The following is a 17,939-nucleotide window of genomic DNA, read 5'->3' as shown; positions in this document are numbered from 1 at the left end:
GCATCATAGAGGTATGCCGTACATCTGAATTTTTAGAGGCCGGCGAAAAGGAGACTTAAAAGGGTTTTTCAAAAAGGAGAGCCAGTAAAGAGCCTGGTGGTCTGTGACCACGTCAAAAGGGTGGCATTAAAGGTGAATTCACTAAAAATCATTAGAAATGCGAACCTATTCCCTCCAAACTTGTCAGACCCCATTAAAAATAATAAATTATGGGGTTTTTATGTGCCGTAACCACGATTTCATTATGAGGCATGCGGTTGTGGAGTACTCCGGAAATTTAGAGCACTTGGGGTTATTTAACGTGCAACTAAATCTAAGTACATGGGTGTTGTTCTACATCTTGTCCTTGGTGTGTATACACTAAGGACAACATAGAGAAATTACTTGTGCTGACTAATTGAATTAAAGAAATGATAAATGAATGGAAATAATTGTTGATGAAAAAAATGTTAGGCTTCCTTAATCTTTGACTTAGGCGTCTCTTAATGGCACTCGCACTTCGGCGTTGGTGTTCTTTCGGTTAAACGAGCGAACGCATTTCCCGTATCACAATATGCGGGCGAGGAACGAGGGATAGCGAGGAGGTAGCGCAGCGTGCACCAATGGGCGGGGCGTAGTCACATAGCGAGCGGCGTACGAAGTGCACACGCGCCCTCTCCGGTGCTGACGTCAGAGCATGTAGCGGGTACGTGCGCGCAGCTGTTGCGAGCAAGCGAGAGAGGAGGTGAGCACTGGGAGAGAAAAAGCGAAATAGGAGGGAGTGAAGTCACATCCGCTCTGGTAGGCAGATGTGTAGTCTATGAAAGGCAACTGTTTTCCATTAATTAGCTGGATAAATATCATGCCGCCTTCTCGCGTGCGACATCATTAGTGACGTCATTAATTCCGTCTTAAACTTCCCGGTTTTCAGGAATTTCGCCAAAGTCCTGCTCACGTGGCCAGTCTCTAAAGACTACGATTCTGTGCTTTGGTATACTGTCATCAGTGATGTATAATTAATTCTAATTATTCCAGAGGCTTAGGTAACTCAACTTGTAAGAAAACTTGTACTCTAATATCATATCAATAATGAAAACCCTGAATTTTGTTCTCTGCTATCTTTTTTTCTCGTTTATTTTGAACTTCGTCTTCGATCGATTCAGCAGGCGAACCGGAAGTGCTGTGCAACAAACAGGAGTGTCACTCGATGCTCGTTCCACTAAAAACAATTGGCCGCCGGTTGGATACGAGCCCACATCTTCGAATTACGCGTGCGATGCTCTTACCAAGTGCGCTACTGCGGCGTGGTTTCCCCATCCACTTATTGGGGTATTCATATTTTATTACTATAGAACCAACCCTGGGAGAGAAGCCAGCGCCACCACTCACAAACCTTGGGAACTGATATGGAACATCCTTTCTGCCGCAGGCGTCACGAATGCGTCGTCTTATTTCGGTGACGGCAACTAGTCAATAAATCCATACATTCTACCTGAAGGCATCGAGGTTGCAGGATTGGAGACTCTCGTATGCTATGAACGAGAAGAAAGGAAATTAAGGGGCCCGATTTTTTAATAATCATACCATAAGAAGCCAACAAACAATGACACCAAGGACAACATAGGGGAAATTACTTATACTTACTAATTGAGTTAAAGAAATGCTAAAAAAAACGGGAAAGAAAGTGGATGAAGGAACAACTGGCCGCAGGTGGGATACGAACCCGCGTCTTCGCCTTACGCGTACGATGCTCTAACCAATTGAGCTACCGCGGCACCGTTTTCCCATCCTTTTTCTGGGGTAATTATGTTTTACTACTAGAACTCGGTTCCCTTTTTTCTCATTAATTACATTACGGTGGTCTCGAATCCGGCAACATTGATGCTTTCAGGAAGCATGTGTCGGTTTATTGACGCGTTGCCGTCACTCATGTAAGATCACGCACTCGTGACATCCGCTACCAAGGTTTGTGAGTGGTGGCGCTGGCTAACAGTCCCCGGGTTAGTTCTCTTAGTAAAAAATGAATACCCGAGATATTGGATGGGAAAACGGCACCGCGGTAGCTCAATTGGTAGAGCATCGCACTCGTAATCCGAAGACGTGGTTTCGTATCCCACCTGTGGCCAGCTGTTTCTTCATCCGCTTTAATGTCCACTAATTTATAATTTCTTTAATTAAATTAGTAAGTACGAATAGGGAGAGAGCGAGATAGAAGATGGAAAGGCAGGGAGGTTAATCAAACGCACGTCTGGTTCGCTACCCTACACTGGGGTAAGGGGTATAGGGACGAAGAGAGAGAGAGGAAAGAAGAGCTTGGCGCACATATGAAGGTTCGCAAGTAGTCTACACACCATTGCCAAGACTTGTTGGCTTGAGGTATTTCAACAACATTTTCATGGGTTTCTGTGCCATCGACGAGTACGGCCATGGTCCAAGGGTCTTCATTTCCGAAAATGGTCTAGAGTCCACCTGGCTCAATGCTGTCCGCAGAGCTTCACGCTCGACCTCGTACAGGGGACAGAGACATAGGATGTGTTCAATGGTTTCTGTGGTTCCAGAAGTGTCGCACATGGGCCCATGCGTATGCGGAACGAGTAGGCTTTCGTAAATGTCAGCCCGAACAAGAGGCGGCACAATGCTGTCGCCTCAGAGCAGGAAACTGATGATGGCACTTGTAGCTTTAAGGATTGATCAAGATGGATAGATGACACTTGGGGAGGTTGGGAGAAGACCATTATTTGCGTGTCAAAGCTTTAGCCACGATATGAAGGTTTTTTTGCTGCGTCTGTTCTTCATAAAGGGATTGGAACTGGTCGGGCTTCCAGATGGGCAGACCGGGCGGCTTCGTCGGCGAGGTCATTTCTAGCAATGCCGGTATGTCCAGGTAGCCACTGGAATATAATTCCATGCCCTTTAGCGATAGCTTGATTGTGGTCTTCTCTTATTTCATATGTCAGCTGCTCATGAGTCCTATGATATAGGGCAAAATGCAGACTCTGAAATGCTGCCTTAGAGTCGCAAAAGCTGACCCATTCCTAGGATGTCTCGTTGAGGAGGTATCTGAGGGCAGTACGCAGGACAGCAACCTCTGCTGCCATTGATGTTGTCACGTATGACAGTTTCAATTTCATTGTGGTTTCGTAGCCGGAATGACAACGGCACCTGAAAAGCTGGTCGGTGAGACCGAACCATCGGTATAGATGTGTATTCGGTCCCCGTATGTCTCGTTGATTAATAGCAGCGTCATCTGTTTCACAGTTATTTTTCGGTGACTGGCCTTCTTCTTTACACCCGGAATACTTAGTCGCACCTGAGGTTGTTGGAGACACCACAAGGGCAATGAAGACCTTGCTGCTGGTATGTATCCTAACGGAAGACAATTTGTGTGGGTGAATATAACTTCAGAAATCGTTGCACAAGGTCTCTGCGATGGCAAAACTGCCAAGTGATGATCGGGGATGCGGGAAAGATGGCTGATATGCGTCCTGAGACAGTACACAGCAACGTACGTTTGGATGGGATGATATTTGGTGGGCACGATTGCTACAGCTGTTGACGCAGAGCAAGGAAGTCCTAAACACGTGCGTGGTGGTTGGCCCTGTAAGCTTACCAATAAGCGAATATTTGACTCGCACGTACTGGACAAGGCTGGAAGGCTGTAGTGTAAATAGCATAGGGATAGAGCTCTCTACAAGTGAAGCATGGAGCGTACAGATGTGCCCATGTTTTCCCGCACATGAATCTCAGTACCTGAGCAATCGACAGCAGTTTTTTCTTCAGGTACGTGCAGTGAGGGCTCCATGAAAGATTTCGGTTGATTATTACACCCAAGATTCGATGGGCCTTTCCATTGGTGATAGCGTGCCCATTAATGGAGACTGGGTATGGTGTCATAGGTTTACGTGTGAATGCAATCAATGCACATTTCTCCTTCGATACAGTCAAGCCTTGTGTTTGAAGGTATGCTGATGTCAAAGTTGCTGTCCGCTGCAATTGCGCGCGAACCTAAGGACGAGTGACCGCAGAAGTTCAAAGGCAGGTGTCATCTACGTATATCGAGAGGCAGGTTGTTTTAGGTAAAACTTCAGCTAGTACAATCAGTGTCACATTGAACAACGTGAGACTCGATACTCCTCCTTGAGGCACACCGCAGTAGGTGTAATATTCAGCTGTGGGGCCATGTTCTGTTTGTACGAAGAACGACCGGCGAGTTATGTAGTGGGATAATCAGCAGAGCATGCGGTCACTGATTCCAATATTCTCCAGGGAGTTGATGAAGGCGTCATGTGCAACGTTGCCATGCCCGCCTTTCACGTCGAGAGAGAGCGCAGCTGATATGCGCTTACGCATATCATATTTATCCTATGTTGTCCTAGGTGTCTTTGTTTGTTGTCTTCTTATGATATTAGTAATAAAAAATTGGGCGTCTCAGTCCCCTTTCTTCACGTTCATTAAATATATACATTGCACCACGCGACTGGCCGCCTCAGGCACTTTCCGTGTATTCACGGGCTTCTCTCCTGCTTGAAAAAAAAAAAAAACACTTTATGCAGCACGTATTAAGAAACAGAAATCTGTATCGGGATTTTTTCGTGTTACTCTACAATTTTTTTCATTCACACTTTTCGTCTGATTATATTTGAGTAGTTGATTATTTATTTAAGAGTAGCTGATTATTTATTTAAGGCTAACTATGTAATAAGGTGGAATGCAATATATTATATGAGTATCTACAAGCGACGGCAAATGACATTAGCTTAGTTTTGTCCAGCTACGCGGAATTCGAAGATTTATAATGTTTGGCTCAAGCTACGTGGTACAGCCTATATATAGCTGCACCACCATCGTGCGTTGTTTTAGAAAGGCAACAGTGGAAACAGGTACATTTTATTGCCGAAATTCATGCTGACGAACCACGATAACCCTATTAGCCGCCATAGTAGTATAATCAAAACTTGGTCGTATGATCACCACGGCAAGTTCCTGCAATAAAGATGAAACGAGCTGCTGTAATTCTGGAAAAAGCCCCACGACTAATTTAACAATTCCACTCCTCTTGTTATTTCTCCGAGTTCACTGGTATTCTTGCCAATAGCTATGCTTTAAGCCTCATTTTACTGCGCAGATATTGAGCTAGATTTTGACCCCGTTCCTGGTTTAAAGGTTGGTAGGCAGAGACTTAGACATTGTTGCAAATATGTTCACTTTCTTGGTCATCTTATGTATAGCGCACACATACATCATTTGAACACTTTTACTGTTTGGGGCTATTTTCTGTCAGAGAGATACTGTTTTTGGTCCGCTTGGAAACAAGAGCGGCTGTCATATTTCAACACTCTTGACGCGCTCATAATGCCCTGATAAGTCCTGGCTGCTCATCTTTTGCTTAGGCGGAGGCGTGCCGTTTTAATAGGGAGCTGCTTAACTTTCGAGTAAGAGGCTTTATAGACTGAACGCTTGGAGCGAGGCAAAAGAGGGCTTGTCGTTTAATTAATTATTTGCGCTACTGAAAGTAACTTATTTTCTTTCACGATTGCTGTTCTCGCGAAGCTCGGCTTCAAGCTTTGCATATGTACAGCCGACAGTGTTTTACAGCTTGAATGCCCACAAGATGCCGAGTTTCCCCTTGACTTGCTTCCAAGACTAATTTAGTCTCAGCTTGAAGAACAACGAGGGAAGGGGGCTGACATAAGCTCCCTAAGCGAATTTATTACGCGGTGATCGGAAAAAGACAAAGGACGCCTCGAGGCTGCCTTCACTGAGAGGGCTATCGATTCTTTTACCCTTAAGGCAGGCCTGCGAAAATTGTTTTCTCATTCATGTTTTTGACGAGAAGCCTCCCCCTTATATACATGGAATACTTCAGCCTATACACGTCGCCCATATCTCTAGTCTCCATGCTTGCTTGCCTGCACGCGACTGTTTAAGTTTCCGCGACGCTGTGAGCGAAGCGCTTGCCTGCAACTAAATATATTCAGCGATAGAAGGGAGCGGTGGTAGGGCGGACATTCGTTTAACGTGCTCCGCGGTAACTTACGGTAAAGAATGGCCTCATACGTGAGCGCCAGCGTTCTTATTTTTTTACGCCCCTAGTGATGAGCTTTTTCTACTCTATAGAGTCCGGAGGGAAGCTAATGAAAGCATAAACGCGGTTGTTCGCTACGCATCATTTACAGTGTAATCGAATTCTGCTACTCTGACGTCCTTTAGTTGAACCACGAGTTTAAAAACAATCTTATTTTGAGCTTAGCGGGACACCAAAGAGCGGTTAGCTGCCTTAGTAAAGTATACGCTTTCGCATTGTTGAAATAGCCACACTTGTGGTGAGGGGAACCAGAGAAACAAGCAAACTTTTTAGGTGGGTGGCGACTCCAATCTCGAAGTCGTCGCATCAGCGCATCGTAACGCAATAGGTTTGCACACCGTCAATCTGCTCGTGTCTGGTTAGTTGTTTATTGATAAGGATCGAAGGACAACGTTGCATACTAAATGTGCTAAAGACCCGGCATAGCAAGCTTTGATGACTTTTTCCGTGCGACAGCGGAATAAATAGGCGAAAGTACTTTAAAATTGGTGTCGTCACAGTGACACATTGACGCTGAGATTTTATCGCGAAATTCAGGAAAAGGAAATTTTGCCACCATGTTGTCCGGCAATGATAAGCATTATTTTCAAACAATAAGTTGTGAGTTGTGAAAGAATAAATGACCAGTATAAACTGAATTTACGTTGTACTTTAATAATCATTTCGTGCGTTCAACATGGACCACTCAAACTGTATTCAATAGCCGACAAAGCATCGAGAATGGCATTGCCTGGTGCTGTGCTGACTTCAGTTCTGAGCTTATACGTCTATTAAAGTCAATAACTAAACAGCTATTCGTAAAATTTTCTTCAATAATAGACGTGTTGGGGATATACATGTATGTATATTTATATACACACACTTTACAATTTTAGAAAAGCGGGCTACACAACGCACATGTTTTGTCAAAAGTATAGGGACTACGTTGCATGCCATCACGCGGCTGACTACAGGCTGTACAAGAAAGTTCCTTTGGTGTGCCATATCCAACGGCCTATGGAATAAAAATAACTTTAACACTGACCATCCAAAGCTCTAGCGTGTAACAAGAGCCAAGGGAGCCATGCCACGCAACCGAAAAGGCGCTGAGAAAACCCACATACTTTTGAGAAAGCTTGTCTCTTCGAATAACCTTGAAGCGGCTGGGCTCGGGACCACTTTCTGCGTCTGACATATGTCACGCACGTAGTCCCATACGTCGCTGGCGTGCGCTCAGTCGGCCAGAGTGAGCACTTATATTGTCCCTGTGCATCCTCCCGCATGCACGCAGTGCTCATCTCCCTCTTTTCTTCTTTCAGCTCCCCCTTACGCCCAATGTAGGGTAGAACACCGGACGCGCTTCTGGTTGACCTCCTTGCCTTTCCTCTCCTTGCTTTTCCTCTTTATCTCTGTGTACTCGATTTAAATCAATTGCAAGAAAAACAAATTCAATTGAGTCATGACTCAGTAAATAAACTAATTGCGTCAGAACCTTCTTCAATTACAAACTTTATGATGTTTATATTAGAAAGCTGCAAGGAGCAGTCATAAAAGTCTAGCTCCGTGCTTTAGCATTTCAGACTGTTCGCCTAGATGGAAATACTGCCATCGAATCGCTTCTTCAATTCAGCTCATTAGGCACGCGAGTTGTCAAGTGAAGCTGCCTCCGCGCTCCCCTTCATTTGATAAGGCGAAGGTGACTGCCACATGCGAGTACGCGCAATTCGACGACATCTTTATCTATCTACAGGCAACTTTGAGCTCGTCTCCCCAACAACGGCATCCATTCTACGCCTTATAGCCCTCCACCGAGGCCGTTTGCAGGTTGTTATAGCCGAAGATTTCTGTGTGAAGATTGCGGGTAGTGTGGTCACCGTCAATAACAAAATTCTGGGCGATGTTCCTGCGACACGCTTCTCAGAATCGGAGGTCAGGATGAACTGGACGCTTCTCTGGCCACATGTAGGCGCTCATCATCGCCAGGGCCGGAAGGCATCACCTACGCAGCTTTGTGCCCACCTAGGCGAAGATGGTCGAGGTCGACTTCTGGAATGATACTATCAGTCACGTAATGATGACGTCGTTCCCGAACGGTGGAAGTCCAGCCGTTTGATACCACTTCGGAAGCCTGGAAAGCCGACACTTGACCTAGCATCCTATCGACCCATTGCGCTGTCCAACTGCGTTGGGAAGGTCATAGAAAGTATGGTTCTCACAAGCCTCGAGTGGTACCTTGAGCGCCACAACATACACCTCGAGGCCGTGGCCGGATTTAGAAGAGGCCGCTCCTCTGGCGACAACGTCACATACCTTGTGACGTCCGTGCAACACGAAAAACACCTCAAACGTACATCGGTTCCGCTTTTTCTCGATGTAAAAGGCGCCTATGATAATACAATATATATTTTATTAACTCTCTCAAGGTTACATCAGGTTACAACATACGTTCATGCAATGCATGAATAAATTCATTCATTCAAGAATACATTCATGTATTGCATGAATGTATTCTTGAAGCCCTAGAGCATAATGGAATTGGTGGATGAATGTTTCGGTGGATTCTGAGCTATCTATTCAAAAGATTCTTCTTCATGCAAAGTGCGGATGGCCGAACTGCTCACCATTACACTTGCCGTGGCATCCCGCAGGGCGGGAATCTCAGTCCCACTTTGTTCAACTTTGCTATCATTGGACTTGCCGAGATTCTAGCACATGCGATCAACCTTTCCATTTATGCTGACGACATATGCATCTGGGCCTTGGCAGTTACACGTCGCCAGCTGCATGTACGGCTCCAAAAAGTAGGGACCCAGACATCGTCGTACCTGCGTGCTCAATGCAATCAGCATTTCGACTGAGAAGTGCACTTTAGTCACTTGTACTCACAAGCGCCCATGACCTGCTACCTTGTTTCTATTGACCACCAAACAATTTCATACGCACCCGCCATGGTTGCCTACTAGCTATGGTTCTGGCCTGATAAGCACAACGTGGCGAGATCGAATCCCGGCCACGGCAGCCGTATTTCGTTGGGGGCGAAATGCGAAAACACCCGTGTACTTAGAGTTAGGTGCACGTTAAAGAACGCCAAGTGGTCGAGATTTCCGGAGTCCCCCACTACGGCGTGCCTCATAATCAGAAAGTGATTTTGGCACCTGAAACCCCATAATTTAGTTTTTAATTTTATACGCAAGATCTCGCCGATTCCTAGGTGTTATTATTAACAGGGACGTTTCATGGAGCCCCCACATCTCACAAGTGAAGAACGGGCTTACATATATCGCTCATATACTAACGTTTCTCTCCGGTAAAACGTTGGGTACATCCGTGGCATCTATTGTTCAACTATACCAGATGCTTTTCCTGGGATACTTGCGACATAGCACACAACTGCTGTCCGATGCTAGCAAAACTAACATTCGTGTCCTATAGAGCATTCAAGGCCAAGCCCTTTGAATGTATCTGGGGCTACCGCGATGTGCTTCAGTCGGAGTAACAATTGCCATCGCGAGACACCACCTAATAACGACTTATATATCTGTCGACGCACTCCGGGTACATGTTCGCCATATATCCAGAGTTCCTGACCACAATCGCGCTCGCTTGCCTGAGAAAAGACCTAAGGCAGCGTTTTCCAGATCAGTTGCGGCTAAGCAGCACGCTTTGTCATTGAGATGCTCGTCCGCAACAAGAACGCCATCCCATCTGTGGTGCCGGAAAAAGCTGTCTGTGTACCTTGCTGCACCAAGTATTGCGAAGAAGGCTCGCCTGACCTCCATGGTTCTAAAAGAGATCACATTGGAGCTTTTGCATTGTTTGTACGCTAACAGAATCTATGATTATAGGGGCAGTTCAGTCTCGGAGAAGGTTTAACGGGCGCCATTGTTAAATCATCTCGATCGGTCGTCTTCAAATTTAAGACTTCACACGTCACGACAGCTACAGGTTCAGAATTCGCCGCTCTTTGCACTGCTGCGAGATACATCCAAAAAGAACCACCTAGAAAATGGGCAATATTTTCTGACTGCAAAGCAGCTCTCCATATCGCGCAAAGTTTAGGACGTGGAAACTACGAACAACTTGTGTCCCAAATCAAAGAAATGTGTCATTGTGTTTCTGCACGAGGACGTGAAATAACCTTTCAGTGGCTGCCGGGACAATGTGGCATTGTTGCTGATCACTTCGCCAATGACACTGCCTGATGTGCCCAGGCTGCAGCACCGACACTCTTTCTACCTTAATCGAGAGTAGACGCTACAAGAGAGCTTCACAATCTCGCACGTACCATCACGTCGGGTTATACTCTGCACAACTCTAACCGTCGATTATAGAGGCTCGACCTAGCTATCACTGAAACTTCAATTACCAACAAATCTTTCATGAAGTGAGGCAGCACTTGTGTGTCGGCAGTAGGTAAGAGCAGCCTTCACTAACTCCTACAACTATCGCATTGAAATGGCGGGTTCCCCATTGTACGCTAAGTGTAAGTGCGAAGAGACCATCGATCACCTTCTGTACCACTGTTCTCGCTTCGATAAACAACGGCAGACTCTGAAGTGTGCCTTGAATAGACTGGACGATAGGTCATTTACAGAAACAAAGGTCTTGGGAGCCTGGCCTCACAGCTGATCAGCCCAAAAAGGCATTCGAGCTCTTTCACAGTAACCGAAAGCGACAGAATTGAGTGCCCGACTTTAGATATGCTGTGCCAGCTTAGTGCATGTGAAAGTGTGATAAAGACTCGTGCCTTTCATCTCTCTTTCTATCAATCCCCCATCGCCCTCCCCACTTGCACGCTAGCAAATTGGATAAAGTCTGGCTAACCTCTTTGCGTTTCCTTCTTCCCTTCTCTCGCTGAAACACGGAACCAGACTCTTATGACGATTTCCTTCAACTTTCGAATAATAACATGCGCCTTAAGGTTTGTAGTTACACGCTTAGTGATGTAATTATTTCCTTTTGTATACAGAATGCTTTCATTTTTTTGCAAATATGGTGTTCGCTCGGACATTTGTAAAGATTTCTTAAAAATAAGATTGTTTGGTGTAGAAAAAGAGAAAACGCCAGTATGTATGTGTGTATGTATGTATGTATGTATGTATGTATGTATGTATGTATGTATGTATGTATGTATGTATGTATGTATGTATGTATGTATGTATGTATGTATGTATGTATGTATGTATGTATGTATGTATGTATGTATGTATGTATGTATGTATGTATGTATGTATGTATGTATGTATGTATGTATGTATGTATGTATGTATGTATGTATGTATGTATGTATGTATGTATGTATGTATGTATGTATTTTTCTCATTTGCGGAAATATACATATATTCAGTCAAGTTTGCTTGGCTAACTTTTCAAGGAAGAAGCTACTGGAAAGTACTTTCTTTTTAATTATTAGTGCTAGAGATTTCAAAATACTGCCATTCATAGAGCTTTTTGGGTAGATTGCGAATGTGTCATTAGTTTTTGTGTAACTTTTATATTTCTTTGGTTATGTCCTACTAAACTGCAAAATATAGTGATCTTTGGAGGCACTTCCTCGTGTACAAAATTATCCGAAAAAGCATCGTGCTCTAAGTTATTTAGCTCGTTGTAGACCGCAGAGTGCCGATATCCATCCAAACAGCAAGTACATTTACTAGAACTACGCAAAGAAAAAAATACGGACACTAACTAATTTTTTTTTCACAATCCTATAAAATACAACTGTGTGCTTTCACAACTACTGCCGATAAATGTTGAAATTTCAAATAGATGTCAGCCTTCTACATATATTGAAGAGTATGTAAGCCGAATTTCCTTACTATAGGACAATTATAAGGGAACAAGGTTATTCTCATGGGAGTGTGAAAAAAATTAGTTGGGGCGCTAATGTTTTCTTTTTCTTTTACCATTGTCCCAATAATTATGCATGCAGTTTGGATAGATATCGGCTCTATGCACTTATGAAGAGGTAAATAAGTCACTACATTATGCTCTTTGCGAAAATCTAATACACAAGGAAGTGCCTCCAAACAAAACTGTAATTTTTCGTTGTATAGGACATAACTAAAAAAATATAGCAGCTAATATAGAAGCTAAAAAAATCTAATGACATATTTGAAATCTACATGAAAAACTCTATGAATGCCAGTATTTCCAAGTCTCTAGTAAAAATAATAATTTTCCTTCGAGTAGCATCTCCCCTTAATCGATAACGCGTCAATGCAAACTTTGTGTGGAGGATGTCGAGAAATGACTGATAACTACGTCCAAAGCAACCTTAGATCTTGTGTTGTCCTTATTTCTGCCTAAAAAACAAACAGCCCACGAAATTCTTAAAAACGTACCACGTGGGAGCGCGTACACGCGCCAGCGGAAGCAGTGGTCTGAAACGAAACCCTCGTCCCTTCATCAACTAGTACGCTAGGCACCTTACGCACGTACAACGCCGGCGGGCTTGGCGTTTAATAAGGCCCGAGAGTGCACGCCGAAAGCTGTTGACGCACTTGCGAAAGAGCACGGCGGCTCGTTACCAGCGCCATGGGCAACCAGCGCGAGTGGCTACAGAAAAATGAAGTCCGCCTATAATGATATCGCATTAAAAGCAAACGGCATTTCATTCCAAATCCGCTACACCTGTTGCCAACTGCGACTAAGCGACCGTGCCGTTGTAAAACCAACCAGCTGCACCTGTCAACAGGGAGAAATTGTTAACTAATGAGCACGTGCGTGTTCATTATTTGTGCGTGCACCTAGCGATGGCTCTGCATACAGTTGTTGAATGGTTCCCTCCTTGTCGTTAAATAAGACTAGCAGTCGTTTTCGGTTCCTATAACGAAGTATTTCTACTCAACGCCCGATACTATATATGCCCTGATATATGATCAGACTGCAGGGGAATAATGACAGAATAAGGGCATACTTCAAACCACGATAAATACGTGGTACAGGCAGCAGGCGTTTATGTTTTCGCGTTTCGTCGTACTGTAACCAGAGCGCACAATTTTGTGTGCCATCAGGAAGTACCAGGAATCTGACATGCTCTCAGGCTTCCTTTCCGAGCGGATTCCCGTCGAGACGGATTCCCGGAAGGTCATACGTGCGGTTCAATCAATTTATGCGCTGAACGGCACGAGCTCCTCCTGTGTAGTTCTATCGAGAATAATCCTGCCCCAAAGAGGCGCGCTGCTGTCGGCGAATACCGACTCCGCAAATTCTCATGTGCACGCGGTACGGACCCGCTGCGCTCGCTTTTGTTTTAGCTTGGTATGCGAGCATATTGCGAGCGCTAAGACCGTGGGTCGTATTAAACATGCGGAATGCTCGACGCCCAGGACGGCGGGAGGGCGGGGGGGGGGGGGGGGTCATGCGTTATCTCGTTTACTGTGAACAAAAAGCAAATCGTCAAACTTAAGGGCCCGTGCTTAAGTCAACTTTTAGGCTGTCATTCCTCATCTCACCCAAGTGTAGTCAATACAAGTATGCGGCATTCCATACTAACGTTTATATGAATTCGGTGCCTTTGTAGTCTTGGACGATCTTCAAAATAATAAAGGAACATTCAATATAGCATACTCGGTGCGTATTTCAGGCATCTCGGTTAACACACTAAAAAATAATATGCCTCGAAAGCCTGCCTTGGCTCGTCTTATATTCTCAATTACGCCTCAGAATTTCCCGCCAGGATAACGTCAATAGGAAGCAGTTCTCTGCGCTGCAGAAAGCAATAATGCGCATTGCTGAGGTGGGCACAGATCGACCATTCGGGGTATGATTTCCTGACTTTACCTCCCCTTTAAGCACGCCGCAAATATTTGTCATCGGATGGGCAGGGTTAGGATTATATTGTACGATCTGTGTTAAGAGGTAGGCCCGGACGTTTGCAGGCTGGCGACTGAGAACAATGGACCGCAGTTGTAGCTGTCTGGAAAACCTGCGGTGGCAAGTTTTGAGTTGGTGGCTTGTAAAAAACAGGTGGTCCTATATTATATCCTCTTCAGTCACGAATTGCGATCAACTGTCGATAAATGCGTGAAATTTACATATTTTTATTCCAAGAAGCTGGAGACTCCAAAAAAACCAAGTCAAGGTGGGATGGGAATGACTCTGCATTTTATGTAGACCCATCATAATTACATAGTAACTAAATTTCATATATTGTACACTCAGTCATGCTACGTTTGTTCATTAAAAATATTTGATCACCTACAGGAATTACATGCGCAGGTTAATTATTGGGTGACAGCATTGAAGAAAACGGACAAAATATTTTGCAATAACTACCGAAACGTCTTTCTCTCTGTATATATTTATATATACAGTAGCAACTGGATTTTTCGATCCGCCAAACGTGGTTAGGAAAATGAGAAGCAGAACTTCGCGGTTAACTTTGTCTCATTTGCCCAAGGGTTTCGGTTGGTGGACCGAAAGTGAAAACCGACCGAAACTGTTGGGTAAATCACTCAAAATTTATCGCCAAGTTGTTCTTCTCACCTTTATATATATATATATATATATATATATATATATATATATATATATATATATATATATATATATATATATATATATATATATATATATATATATATATATATATATATATATATTAATCTGACATGCTCAATACTACGTAAAAAATATTTTGAGGTGATATAGTGACCTTTAAACTAGTCATTAGTCTTTATGCAGTCACAGTTTTAGCCTTATCCTGAAAGGTATATAATTAAACAGGCATTTTTCTCAATCCGGATGTGCGCTTTCCCGCGTTACACACTCGGACGTCATGTTGTTGCTAGTTACTGTTTAAATGAAGACGAAGTACGAGCTGCACATACTGGTTGTACTCGTTTGTTATACATTATATTATCATGAGAGCCACGTCTATGAAGTGAAGGAGAAGGGAACTGAGGGGCTCAGTTTTGTTAATCATGACCACGTAAAGCCACAATGAAGCACGTTCGTCGGCAACAATGAAGCCAACGAAAGCACCGGGGAAATTACCTGCGGTTTCAATTGGAATGTAGAAAATAATGAAGAAACGGGAAATGAAAGTGGACGAGAAGATCAATTTTCACCGATGGGAGCCGAATCCACAAACTCCGCATTGAGGTGATAGGTTCAACTCCCACCGGCAACAAGTTCTCTTTTCGTCCGCTACATTTCCCTTTCCTTCATCATTTTCTACATTCCAATTCAAACCGCTGTTAATTTCCCCGATGCTTTCCTTGGCTTCATTGTCTGTTGGCTTTATGTGAGCACGTCTATGGACCGCATCTCAATAAAACCCAAATTTCACGCACACGTGCTTAGAGTAGTGAATGTGCAGTAGCTAGCTTGGCACATTCTCTTGCGGAGAAGGCAGCAATGCAGTTCTGAAAAAAATGTGTCGTAATATTAGTCAAACGCAAGACGGACCTCAAATCAATATAAACGTAGGAATTTTATGTACTGACGGTTCTGGTATGTTGGTATGTGGCGGTCCAAACGTCGTGTATTTATGCAAACAACGCGATTAAGCGAATAAAACATAAAATGCCCTAAAACTTCGTCATGCCTTAAGTTTCTGCCACTCGTATCAAATGTTGAGAATGAAAAAATATATTGCGAAATTTACGTGCCAAAACTACAATCCAATTATGAAGCACCCCGTAGTGGGGGACTCCGCAATAAATTTGACCACTTGGGGATCTTAACGTGCACCCAATGCACGGTACACTTGCGTTTTTGCATATCGCTCCTATCAACATTTGGCCACCACGTCTGGGAGTGGATCCTGCGGCCCCTTACTTAGCATTGCCAGGGCATAGCCTCTTAGCCACCACGGCAGGTCATCAGCTGGGAATCCTGATGCGCACTTAGGCTCGGTTCGTGAATCAAAAGTGCTTAGAACAGTCGGCGCGTAATTACTGCACTCTATTGCCCATAAAAGTTACTAGAATGATACTCGTATGTCTGCGCAGGTTGTACAGAGCGTTCTCATGTACACGTGGGTGCAACTCCAATATCATTGCTTAGCGGTTGCTCTGCGTATGCATTCATAACTGGAACACGCTCAGTAAAGGACACCGGCCATAACCCTTAAACATTTAATGCGAGAGCGGAGCTCGTGCTGCCTGAACCTCTACTACATTAATTAGAAGACGTTTTATCTCGAAGAAGCGATCACAACTTTATTCGTACAGTGAGATCACGTTAGCAGGGCACAACTTGACAAGACAACTTGCTGTGCTGTTCGGGAACGGTACTACATCAGCGCACAGCGCAAGCCCGACTCCTGCGAAGAGCCAATCGAAGGAGAACATGGCTCGCCTTCAGAAGCGGTGGAACGGCTCCATGTACTAATCCCAGTGTCTGAGTTCGGTTCCGTGAAGGTTATCCTCCTGCATGTTTGGTACTTTATTCCTGTACTCTTCGGGTTTCTCGGCGTTCTACCAGATCCAGATGGAGTACCTTGGAAGTTTTCTTTTATACTTGGGTTGTTTTCTGTGGTCTTCCTGTTTGTCCAAGCCGGTGGAGTTTTCTTGCCCTGACTGGCGGTTGTGCTTGTGCGCAAGCAACTTGGAACGTTTGACTTTCTCATGTCAAATATTGGGCTTCCACGAGACTCAGTCCCAACCAAGTCGAAGTGTAGGAAAGGTCGCTTGCTTTTGGGTGTTCCATAGCCTTCCACCCTTTCCTTTTCGCTCTGAGTGCCACCTGATGTTGACTGTCGAAGGCTTTCTCTCTTGGTCCAGAATATGTCAGTCTCGCGGCACGACGACGTGATGGTCGGCGATTGGAGCTTCGCGGACCTAGTTTTGCTCCCGCCGTTGTCGCAGGGACGCCTTGCCTGGACACCCGTAGGGTTGTTCATTTCGCCGTCGCTGTTGACCGAGGACTCGTTAATCGGTCGACGCCGCTTGCTGGCACTTTGCTCTCTCCCATTCCTTGATGAAGAGGGACCAGGTGCCCTTGCGTTGGCCACACTTTTTGACGTTTGGGTAAATGCGTCATGAACAGGTCGCCCCCCAGTCCTCCTGGCTTGGGGTATGCGAACGGTACACTCAGTCGGTGGGGCCAGCCCGGTAGATGACGTCACCTTTTTGCTGGGCTCCATCAACGCGAGTTCATTTGCTTGACTACGCATGAGCACACGCGAGGTTGATGGAACGCTCACCTGCGTCGGCGCCTTGAGTCGTCCCGACGGCATCTAGGTTCGCTTTGTGGGTAGCGCCTTGTATCGAACTTCTTCACTACTCGGTGTGCCGACGGACGACCTTCACAACTGTTCAACCCAGGCTAGGCGACAGCGTCCACACAGTGCTGTCGTCAACCAAGGGGACGTCGTGCTGGTTTCCGAAGAACACTGGGCAGCCGCTCGTCCGTGGAAGTCCGACCGTTCGAGCAGCGTCCGCGAGCGCCTCTGGGCATGCAGCTCGTGCACTCGCGCACTTCTTCCTCGACACGTGGCGTTCTCTTGCAGGTATGATGATGACAGCGGTCGTTTTTGCTTGTTTTCTCCCGAAAACATGTCGCTTTCCCAATACGAGGAATAGCAAAAAAAAAAATGGCAACATTTCACTCTGTGAAGATGAAATGACAGCAAAAGCACTTTGCTTTGTGTTTGAGAGTTTTGACTGTCGTCAGCTTTCGCTGCAATTCTATCTTCACAGAGTGGAATGGTTGTCATTTGTTTGTATTGTCTGATGATGGTAGTTGATGTGTTTGAATGGATTGTTTAGTAAAGACAGTGGTTGACGTTCGATTGAGACTTTTTATTTTGTCAGGGTAGTCGCGATTGCTTTTGATCATTATGATATACACTAAGTGGTTCGACTGTCACCCTAGAGAGGTTCTTGGCTAGAATCAAATCAATGCACTTCCGGTGATGCGTGGTAGGTATCATGGGGTCCGAGTA

Source organism: Dermacentor albipictus, chromosome 1 (genome assembly GCF_038994185.2).
Source record: "Dermacentor albipictus isolate Rhodes 1998 colony chromosome 1, USDA_Dalb.pri_finalv2, whole genome shotgun sequence".
In the NCBI taxonomy this organism is placed as follows: Eukaryota; Metazoa; Arthropoda; class Arachnida; order Ixodida; family Ixodidae; genus Dermacentor; species Dermacentor albipictus.
The sequence above is the reverse complement of the archived record's forward strand: the minus strand, read 5'-3'. Positions refer to the sequence as shown.